The 9,661-nt window shown below is 37.4% G+C and overlaps 1 protein-coding gene across 5 annotated transcripts in view; it reads left to right on the plus strand.

The window, feature by feature from the left end:
• The window catches only part of SOCS6 (suppressor of cytokine signaling 6), a 125,150-nt gene extending 116,029 nt beyond the window's left edge, over positions 1-9,121 (plus strand). For 4 of the 5 annotated variants that reach the window (XR_006016742.1, XR_006016738.1, XR_006016741.1 and 1 more), the window contains one exon: positions 4,924-9,121. The gene's annotated coding sequence lies outside the window, so the exon portion shown is untranslated. The remainder of the gene's footprint in view (positions 1-4,923) is intronic. The other variant, XR_006016743.1, reaches the window with a different exon arrangement.
• Positions 9,122-9,661: the final 540 nt, after the last annotated feature.

Consider the following 9,661-nt stretch of genomic DNA (forward strand, 5'->3'; position numbering starts at 1 on the left):
AGCTCCTTTTCCTCCAGAGAGTTGAACTTTTGTTTTCCTGGGACTTCGGTTTTTTTCCCCCTTTTTCTCTGCTGGGCTGTTTCAACGTCAGAATATATCTGGAGGAATTTCCACCGAGGCCTTGGCCCTGGAGGTGGGCCCACCACCCTGTCCCAGCTCCAAGGAGGGAGAGAGAGAGACTATGGAAGGACTCTGAAATTTCCCCAGGTTTTTCTCTCCACAGCAAGAGGTTTTATTATGCAGCATTATTATTCTTTTCCTGTGTGTTTATTAAATAAATAGTTTTTATCTCTTTCACTTTCCTTCGAGGAAAATTCAATTTTTCCCAAACCTGGTGGGGGAGGGCTGGCTGTAGCCTGCCTTCTCTCAGAGGATATATTTCTAAATTTGGCCAAACCAGTACATACAAAAAATGCATTAACCTATTTCAACTGAGATTCTGGTGAGCAATAGTCAAAAAAAAAAAAAAAAAAAAGTAGTGGAAATTTCCTTACAAATGCTACAGTGAAGCAATATGCATAGATTTTGTGGTGGAATATTTCTATATGCTGACCTAGAGTCTACACGGTCTGTAAGTACATGTCCACAGGTCCTCTGCATGGGTGGAGGGGCACCACACACTTATCTTAAATATCTTCTCACTGAAGATATCCTTGCAGTGTAGTCTACCAGCTAAGCTGTTCTGTAGTCCATGTCAGCCATAATTTGCTGGCCGATCAACTAAAAAAAATACATCTCTGTCCAACTGGCTTATTTTGACTAAGTGGCTAATGAGCTATTCAGTAAACAGTTGAATTTTCAGACTCTCAAACCAAATTGAATACTACAAAATAGCTTCAATCACTTTCCCTGAGAGAGGCATACATTTGTGCCAGGAGCTGAATGCAGTTCTCAGTAAAACAATAAAGCGATGTAAAGTTATAGGACTTGCTAACTCCATCAGTCACACCTGCACTAAAATGACCCATTGCTCACTCATGCAGAGATTTAAATGTCTTAGTAGATATTACTGTCACTCATTTTTTGATAAGTCCTCCTGGCAAGCAAAAAAAGGTCCTGCTTATAGATCATTTCTCTATTCCACAGGCTACAATATACTTTTCTTTATAAGCAGGAAAACGGGGGAAACAAACAGTAACCGACTCATGTTGGCTGTTGAAGACTTGAAATATTGGTGCCTCCTTTACTTGAGCTGTTCAGCCTGCAAAAAAAGAGACGACTTGGTTGTTTAATTCACTTCTCTATGTTCAACTTCTCTGTGATGCTCATTATTAAAGAAAAAAGAAAAAGGAAGCTGATGAAATAAAAAAAAAAAAATCCAGCAGCCAGGAATCACATTTTTAATCAGGTTTCTGTAGACATACATAAAGCAGGGAGAGCCAGAAAAAGCGAAATTTCCTTCTGTCCCATTTCACAAAACAACCCAGAAATCCAGTGAGTATAGACCTTTTCTCGTTCATTTTCTGATGATTTTTATGCTATAGAGCATTGTTTAAAACATAAGTTTTTATATTTTTATAATTTATTTACAAATCAAGATATTTATTTCATAATTGGTCTGAAAAACATGAGACACTATCCAGGCCAAAAATATTTTAAGTACTCAAAATGGTATATATTCTTTCTTCATTGACTGAGGATAATTTGAAAATATCTATGTTCACACATAGTATAAAAACATACAGTATAAAGTTAAGAATCAAATCTCACACTGGATGTGTGAGATTTTATTAAATCCCATTTTTTCCTGGATCTGTGTGACATAGTTTAGCAAATTTTGTAAACGTTTCCTGAGTCATTAGCCTATATTTATCAAACCTATACTTACTACAGAATGACACATGTTCATGAAAGATCTGGAAAGGAAACCCAAAGAACTTTGTGACACAACTTACTGTTGATGGTAAGATCTTCAGTATAGCATTCATATTCATATTCAAGAAAGCTGACAATGAAGGATTACAGAAATGTTATGCAACGAAGTGCCTGGGTGGTGGTAGGGAATATAAAGGTCAACATATACAAAGGTAAAATAAGACAGGCAAGAGAAACCTCCCTCTGCATCCACATCTACCTTTATGCATGCAGTGGTGGTCATGCATTTTTTTCCTCTGCAGAGAAATCATGGTGTTTTGACATACAGTTTCGCATAAGCACTGGCTCAAGAATGGTTATAAAAGTAAAACAAGTTAGAGTGATTCAGAAAGCAATAGGTAACAAAGCAGAAAACCTCTCTGAGTATACTCAGCAGGGCCCCATCTTGAAAATTGTGTGCTATTTGTTCCCTTTTTGTTAAAAGACATATACTAGATCTTAAAAAGACACCAAAAAAAGCACTAAAGTTCACCCTGTACTCTTACAATCCATGGTGAAATGAGATAATTCTTTCTTCCAATTCATCCTTTGGAAAAGAACATCTGAAATTTAAATTTCTGGGAAAAGTTTTGCTTTCTTTTTCCAGTAGCACTTCCTGACTTAATCTTAGAGAAATCTTAGAAAAAGTACTTGATGTTCTTACTTCTTTCTCTTTTAAAGAAAGTAGGAGACTAGATGATTCATTTTTCTGGGACTTATCTAAAGTCCTTTGTATAAACTAGCTAAAAGCTAATATGACATTCCTGATGTTCTTGAAGTAAAAATTACTAGAAAAATGTTAAACACTATTAACTCAAATACTAGAGATTTCAAGAAGAGAGTGAGGAATGCAAAATCAATTTAAAAAGTAACCTAGCAAATTTTGACTGGTGTAAGCTATGATGTCTATTTGTACTTCAGAAAGGACAAACACTAAGGATTCTTGAAATTTAAGCTGAAAACCTCTCTGCCACCAAAGCAAAAAAAAAGAGGCTAAAATAGCAGTCAACTGTTACTTTTACACTTACAGAAATATCTCCTTAGAGAATACAGCCCTGTTTTCAGCTTTGCTGGTACCATCATAAAAAAACCTCCAAACCAACAAACAAACTCAAAGACAGAAGTGAGAAATGCAGTTCTGGTATTTCTGCCTTTCCTTGTGCAGTTGTATTGAAAATGCGTTAACCATTCTGTCCCATACTACCACATCTGAATTCCAGCTTTTTAAAGAGTATCAGACAAATATATGATCTCTACTTGGGAAACTGCATGAGAACAGAATCTTTTGTTCAAAGTTCTACAGGTTAGAGACATTGCACCTTTTAATTTTTACATATGCAAACCAAATATCTTTATAGGAATTTTAGTTTACTTAGCTGTTTAAAACATTTACATATTCATGTAATTTTTTTTTTTTTTGAAAACTCGGTGGAAAAACTTGACATTATTGTAAAAGGAATAGAAAGATTCTGTCTTGGGTATGAATATGTGAGTTTTGGTGATGTGAAAACCTCTGGCTGCATATCTAGAGACATCATTAGCCCCACAGCATTTCAATGAAAATAAAATAACCAATCATGTTATTCTGTAATGTACTTTTGTTGCTATAATTACATATAAGGAAGAATATAATGTCAAATAATTTTTGTTCTCAAATATAATAGCTATACCAGAAATAACTATCGAACTAAAATGCACTGACTTGATGTCAAAGTACAACATCTGTTGGTTTTAGGCAAAGTTTTTGCAACATCTACAATCCAAGGAAAGAGAGGTTCAGATGAGATAAGAGTAAAAAAGATTCTAAAATACTGATACTTTAATATAAATTTTAATATAATATAAAAGACAAAAATGAAAACATGATCACATTACTACTTGAAAATGTAGCCGTGATTGTGTACTACTGCATTTTTGTATTTATATTCAATTTAATCTTAATTCATATTTATGGGATTGTTTTTCTCTGTTATGAAAATACTTCAATTTTACATCACATTGTTTCTAACATGAAAATAAGACATTAATTTCTTCCCATTTTTATACTTGACAACGATGAACAGCAGTTTCACACAGAGCAGTTCTAATTCCTCTACTGAAATTACCTATTCCAGCTACCTGGCATGGCTACAAAGGGAATATGCTCTTGCTTTTGTGTCTCGACAGCTGTGGATATTGCTGATGATGTCCAGTCTGTCTATCTGTCATAATGATATGCATACTAAATAACTAAATGTTCACAAGTAAGCATCAAAAATTCTTATTGAAATTCCAGAGATTTATTAAGTTAAAAAATTTGTTCAATAGGAATATTTATACATATACTTCTTTTTTGTTCAGAATATCTCCTTCCCCATTTTTATGTTTACTGTTTTTCCTCTTGACAAGTCTGTATTTTAAAAATTTATAGTAATTTGAATTCTTAATTCCTGGGTGCAGAATGTAGTTATAAATGGCATTTTGTCTGTCATTTCATGTGTTTTATTCTTAGTGCTGGTTTATTCATTAGCTAATCCATTGTGTGTGTTCCTGTGCAATGTCATTGCTTTGAGCTAAAACAATGTTTTTAGAGTTAGAAAATAAACAGGGTATATATTGATTGAAAAGTGAATCCTTCCTCTTTTCTGTGAGTGGACAGTAAATGAAGAGTGATTTTAGCTGTGGTTTGTTTTGTTCTGGGTAGAACAGTTGCTCTGTTGCGTCTAAGCCTCACTTAGCAGGAAATCTCCCCACTAGCAACTTAAAAGTCTTTCATGGTTCTGATATAAAGGTTAGTTTCCTCCTTCAAAGGCTAGGCAGATGCTGAGAGTCCGGATGATATGAGTCAATAATCTTACAGCATATTTTTTCTTTTTCTGTGATACCCAAGTGCTAAATGCTTGTTGTTGCTGTTGTTTGGGGTTTTTTGTTTGCTTGTTTATTTTTGTTTTGTTTCCCTGAATAAGCATCATGAACATTTGTTTATTTTTATGGTGTCTCATAGCCATTTCAGAGTTCATGGGCCAGAATAATTACAGTCCAGACACAGGATTGGAATGATCTTGTGTACCATGCATTTTCCATTTGCAGAGCTGATTGAGAGAAATGGCTATGACTGAGGACCACTTACGGATCATGGCAATCAAACATGTGAGCTGGACCCAGGATATCCTGAGGCTAAAGGAAAGAATTCCTGAGAAATTTGCCTTGGAGTGATTAAAATACAATGTTTGCAGACAATTACTTTCTCACTGAAAAGGTAGGTTTACTGGTAATAGAGCTTGACAGGCACTTGCTTTTGCCAGTGATTATGAACCTGCAACATATGGCCAGATGTACTCACTTCGTGTTCACTTGCTGCAATGATTGAAAAATTAATTCTGAAATCCAAAGACCTGCAACTGACAGTTTGCTAATGATGAGTGATGTGGCTATACCAAATTGTCTAAAAAAATATTTATTGAATTCTGGTCTTCTGATTTATGTCTTTATGTCTACTGAAATACTGCTTTTTACAGTGTCACTGTGTATATTGCCAAAGTGATTCTGGTCCTGTTCAATGAAGCTGTGTTTTTATATTTTTAATTAATGTAAATTGTATTATATCATATTGGAATTTACACAGGAGGGACTGAGAGCAATGTATTTTGGTTAAAGATATTCAGTATTTAATCAGACCATACTAAAAATATATAAAGAACTTCATTCCCTAAGTTTACAATCCAGTTGTTAATCATCAAAGCTATTCAGTTTTCTTGGCTTCTTTATTTTTTTCCAAAACAACTTTTAATATATCCACTTATTTTTAATTTCAGCTCTCTTTTACCATGTGAGTAGGACAGTGAATATGATCTAAAGTTCTTATTGCCATCACAGTGTTATTACAGGTGTTACTGTTATCCTAGGTAAGACTCTTGCTTTGAGTAAGATAGTTTTATATACTGAACAGAAAATAAAAAAATATGAATAATGTCTATGCTTGAACCATAATGGAAATCTGTCATGCTCTGGTAGTGGAAAATGAGGACTCTCCCTGACATGAATGCACCTAAGATTAATGCACTAAAGGTAAGATTAATAACCTGAATTTTTATGCTGAGAAGGCAAGGTACCACTGTAGCATCAGCAACTCCTGCCCCAGATTCCCTAGACAGCTACTGAAGAGTTATGTCCCCCCCGAACACTGAAAGGAAAGGCAGCAGCATGATAGGAACCTGTTTTACAGAAGAGGCCAGGGACACTACACTGGATGGCAATCTGGAGCCTGAGTCAGTATGATACCGTTGCAGAGAAGGGAAAACCCCTCCCTGGAATGAACAGTCTTCTGTTCTAGGGAGCCTTGGCAACACCTGAGCTGGAGCACTTTGTCCTGTGCAGCAAGTGAGAATAGGCAGAGCTCTAAGAAATGTGATGTATTGGATTTGCGTGGCCAGGTTTTGGTAGTGTGGCTACAGAGGTGGCTTCTGTGAGAATCTGCCAGAAGCTTCCTCCATGTCCAACAGAGCCAATGGCAGCTGCCTCCAAGATGGACCTGCCACTGACTGGCCAATCAGAAATGGTGGTAACACCTCTGTGAAATCAAATTTAAGAAGAAAAAACAAGTTATTGAGCAGTCGTAATTGTGACCAGAGAAGAGCAGGGTGAGAATATGTGAGAGGAACAACTGTGCTGAAACTAAGGTCAGTGGAGACGGAGGGGGAGGAGGTGGTCCAGGCACTGGAACTGAGATCCCCTTGCAGCCAATGGTGCCCCTGCAGCCCATGGAGGATCACAGGGATGCAGAGATCCACCACTGAGAAAACCCATGCTGGAACAGGTGGATGCCCAAGAGAAGGCTGTGAACCTGTGGAAAACCGGTGTCAGAGCAGGCTCCTGGCAGTGACTTGCAGACCCATGGAGAGAGGACCCCATGCTGGAGCAGGTTTCCTGGCAGGACTTGTGACCCTGTGGAGGACCCATGTTGGAGCAGGGTGTTCCTGAAGGACTGTATCCCATGGAAGAGTGACCCATGTTGCAACAGTTCGTGAAGAACTGTCTCCCATGGGATGGACTCACATTGGAAAAGTTCATGGAGAACTGTCTCCCGTGGACACTTCTGGAGCAGTGGAAAGGTTCTTCTCCCTAAGCAGCAGGAGAAACAACCTGTGATGACCTGACCGAAACCCCCATTTCCTGTCTCCCTGCACTTCTGGGGTAGGAGGTAGAGCTGGGAAGGAGGAAGGGGTGGGGTAAAGGTGTTTTGAAGATTTATTTTACTTCTCATTATCCTGCTCTGATTTTGTTAATAATAAATTCAAATAATATCCCCAATTCAAGTCTGTTTTGCCTGTGATGGTAATTAGTGCATGACCTCTCCTGGTCCTTATCTCAACCCAGGAACCCTGCATTAAATTTTCTCTCCCCTGCCCAGTTGCAGAAGGAAGCGATAGAATGGCTTTGGTGGGTTCATGGTGTCCAGCCAGGGTCAACCCACTCCCTATACAAAAGGAGATCAAGTAAATTGGGATCGTTTAGTTTGAAACAGGAAGGAAGACATGAATACAGCTTCCTGAAACTCCAGATATTCACCATTACTATGCTAGTTTTGGCACAAAGTCCTAATTTTTGTTTGTGTTTTAGTATGTGCTAATGGATGTAAAACATACATATTACACAATAGTTTATTAGTAAGACCAAAGGTTTTTTCCTAAATGCACATATCTGCCAATATATTCCTGCCACTTTCAAAAATTATTTTTCTATCAACTCATCAAAAAGTGACACCACTATATTTTATTTATTCAGAGATCTTAGTCCTCTACTTTTCTGACTGTTAACAGCTCCAAATGCCATGCAGTTGTAATTGAATCTACTAATAAAAATCAGAATTTTAAAAAAATATTTTGGCTGTGGTCTGGAAATTAGACAGTCATTATGAAGGTGGATGTGGGAAGACAAAGAGTGAAGGAGAGAAAATGTGAGATTTAGCAATGTTCTTCTGACAAGAAAGTGATTGCGTAGGTGGACTTCCAGAGGCTTGTCTGAATATTACCTGTCCAGTGGGCTCCTGATGGGAATGACAGCATTCATTTCAGTGTCTACCATGAGAAGGGTAAAGAAAAAGAAGGAGAGAGAAAAAAAGGAAAAAGGCTTCATTCATTAATCAGCTTGTTAAACAAGAGGATCTGCTCTATAGTGAGCTGCCTCAGAGACCTACAGAAAGAATTGGAAATAGTTTTACTAAAGAAGACTGATAGCTTAATGTGAAATACAGCATGCTGGGTGTTTTGTCACTAAGATGGGATGGCCAGAATTTGGGTGCTAGTAATAAGACATTTTTTTTGGTGCTATAGGGTTGCATAAGATAGTCATGATAAAGCAGATTATTTACAAAAACATCTAATAGAATTAAACAGGAGGGCATTTGGTTAATACTTAAGTCTACCCTTCCCACTCCTGAGAAGTCAGAGGTGAAGGTATGTACACTTCCATTACAAGTGGTCATTCTGGGCTCTGAGCTATTCTGCTCCCAGAGTAACTGGGTATGTATGCAAGTCTGAGAGATGAACACTGGAATTATCTTAAGAATGCTTTGTAAAACTGAAAATATGTCATAATTAAATACATATATGTATATATATGTTGCATATACTTTGACTCTTTATCCCCATGAAGAACACTCTATCTTTGGTAACTGAAAATGCACAAATAGTTTCCATTCAAGACTAACAATAATTTTTCAATTATGTTCTCCTTTTAAATATTGTGTAATAGCATAATACTGTATTATCTGAACTGATGTTTGTGACTAAAGAGGGGTGTTTATATGATCTTGTCAATGTAAAAGCAAATTGCCATTCTGTTATCTAAGCTTCGTGAGCAACATTAACTGTGTGTGGATAAAAGGGATTTTTCAATGGAACTAGCAAATATGGAAAGAGTATGTCTGATTTAGATGGAGTGGAATTACAGATATTGAAAGGTACTGAAGGGCTGCATTTTTCTTAAGGTAGAAGTGGACTTTGAAAATATACTGGCACATCTTAGCATCTGAGATAATTTAGATTGTGGGGTACATTTATAGACACTGTTTTCAGGGGTGTTAATGAGGGAACTGCGGCAGTGAAAGGTTTGTGTCTGTGCCTTCCCAATTAAAGGTTTCTCTTTTATGCTATAATGGAACTTTATGTATCATTTCTGTTTAGGAAAAAAAATTCCCACAAAGAGATAAAGTTACTAACACATGGTGTAGCTATATACTCAGAGCAAAAGAATTTCTTTTTCAATAAAACATGTTGAAACACTTCTATAGCACGAGATGGTCATTTGTAGATGCAGCCTTTTTCATTATTAAGTACCAGAAGCTACATAAGTGGAATTTTTATTCTCCCCTTACTCATTGCAGTATCAGCCTTGTCTTCCCTTGCCTAGCTTTCAACCAAATTTTAACTTTCAGTGCAGAAGTATGGTACTATAAATGCTGAGAACTGCAAGAGAGAAGTGTGTCAGGGCTGTGTGGCAAGACTTTGGTAGAGCAGAGTTCCAGAGGTGGCTTCTGTGAGGAAATGACAGAAGCTTCCCTCAGGTCTGACAGAGCCACTGCCAGCTGGCTCCAGGACAGACCCACTGCTGGCTGAGTCCATCAGCGGTGGAGGTAGCACCTTTGGGATAAGGTAGTTAAACAGGGGAAGAAGGAGGGAGAGGAAGTACTCCCGGTGCCAGGGTAAAGTTCTGTGTTGTGCAGGGCGTTTAGGAGTGCAGGGAGACCATTAGGCCTCCCTGAACCATAGAGAACATGAAGAAATCGCTACAAAGGAGTATTACATGGAGTCAGCCTCACATTTAGTAG

This window comes from Corvus kubaryi, unplaced genomic scaffold (genome assembly GCF_017639235.1).
Source record: "Corvus kubaryi isolate FWS band 111438036 unplaced genomic scaffold, C.kubaryi_AGA036_p1.0 132, whole genome shotgun sequence".
Lineage (NCBI taxonomy): Eukaryota > Metazoa > Chordata > Aves > Passeriformes > Corvidae > Corvus > Corvus kubaryi.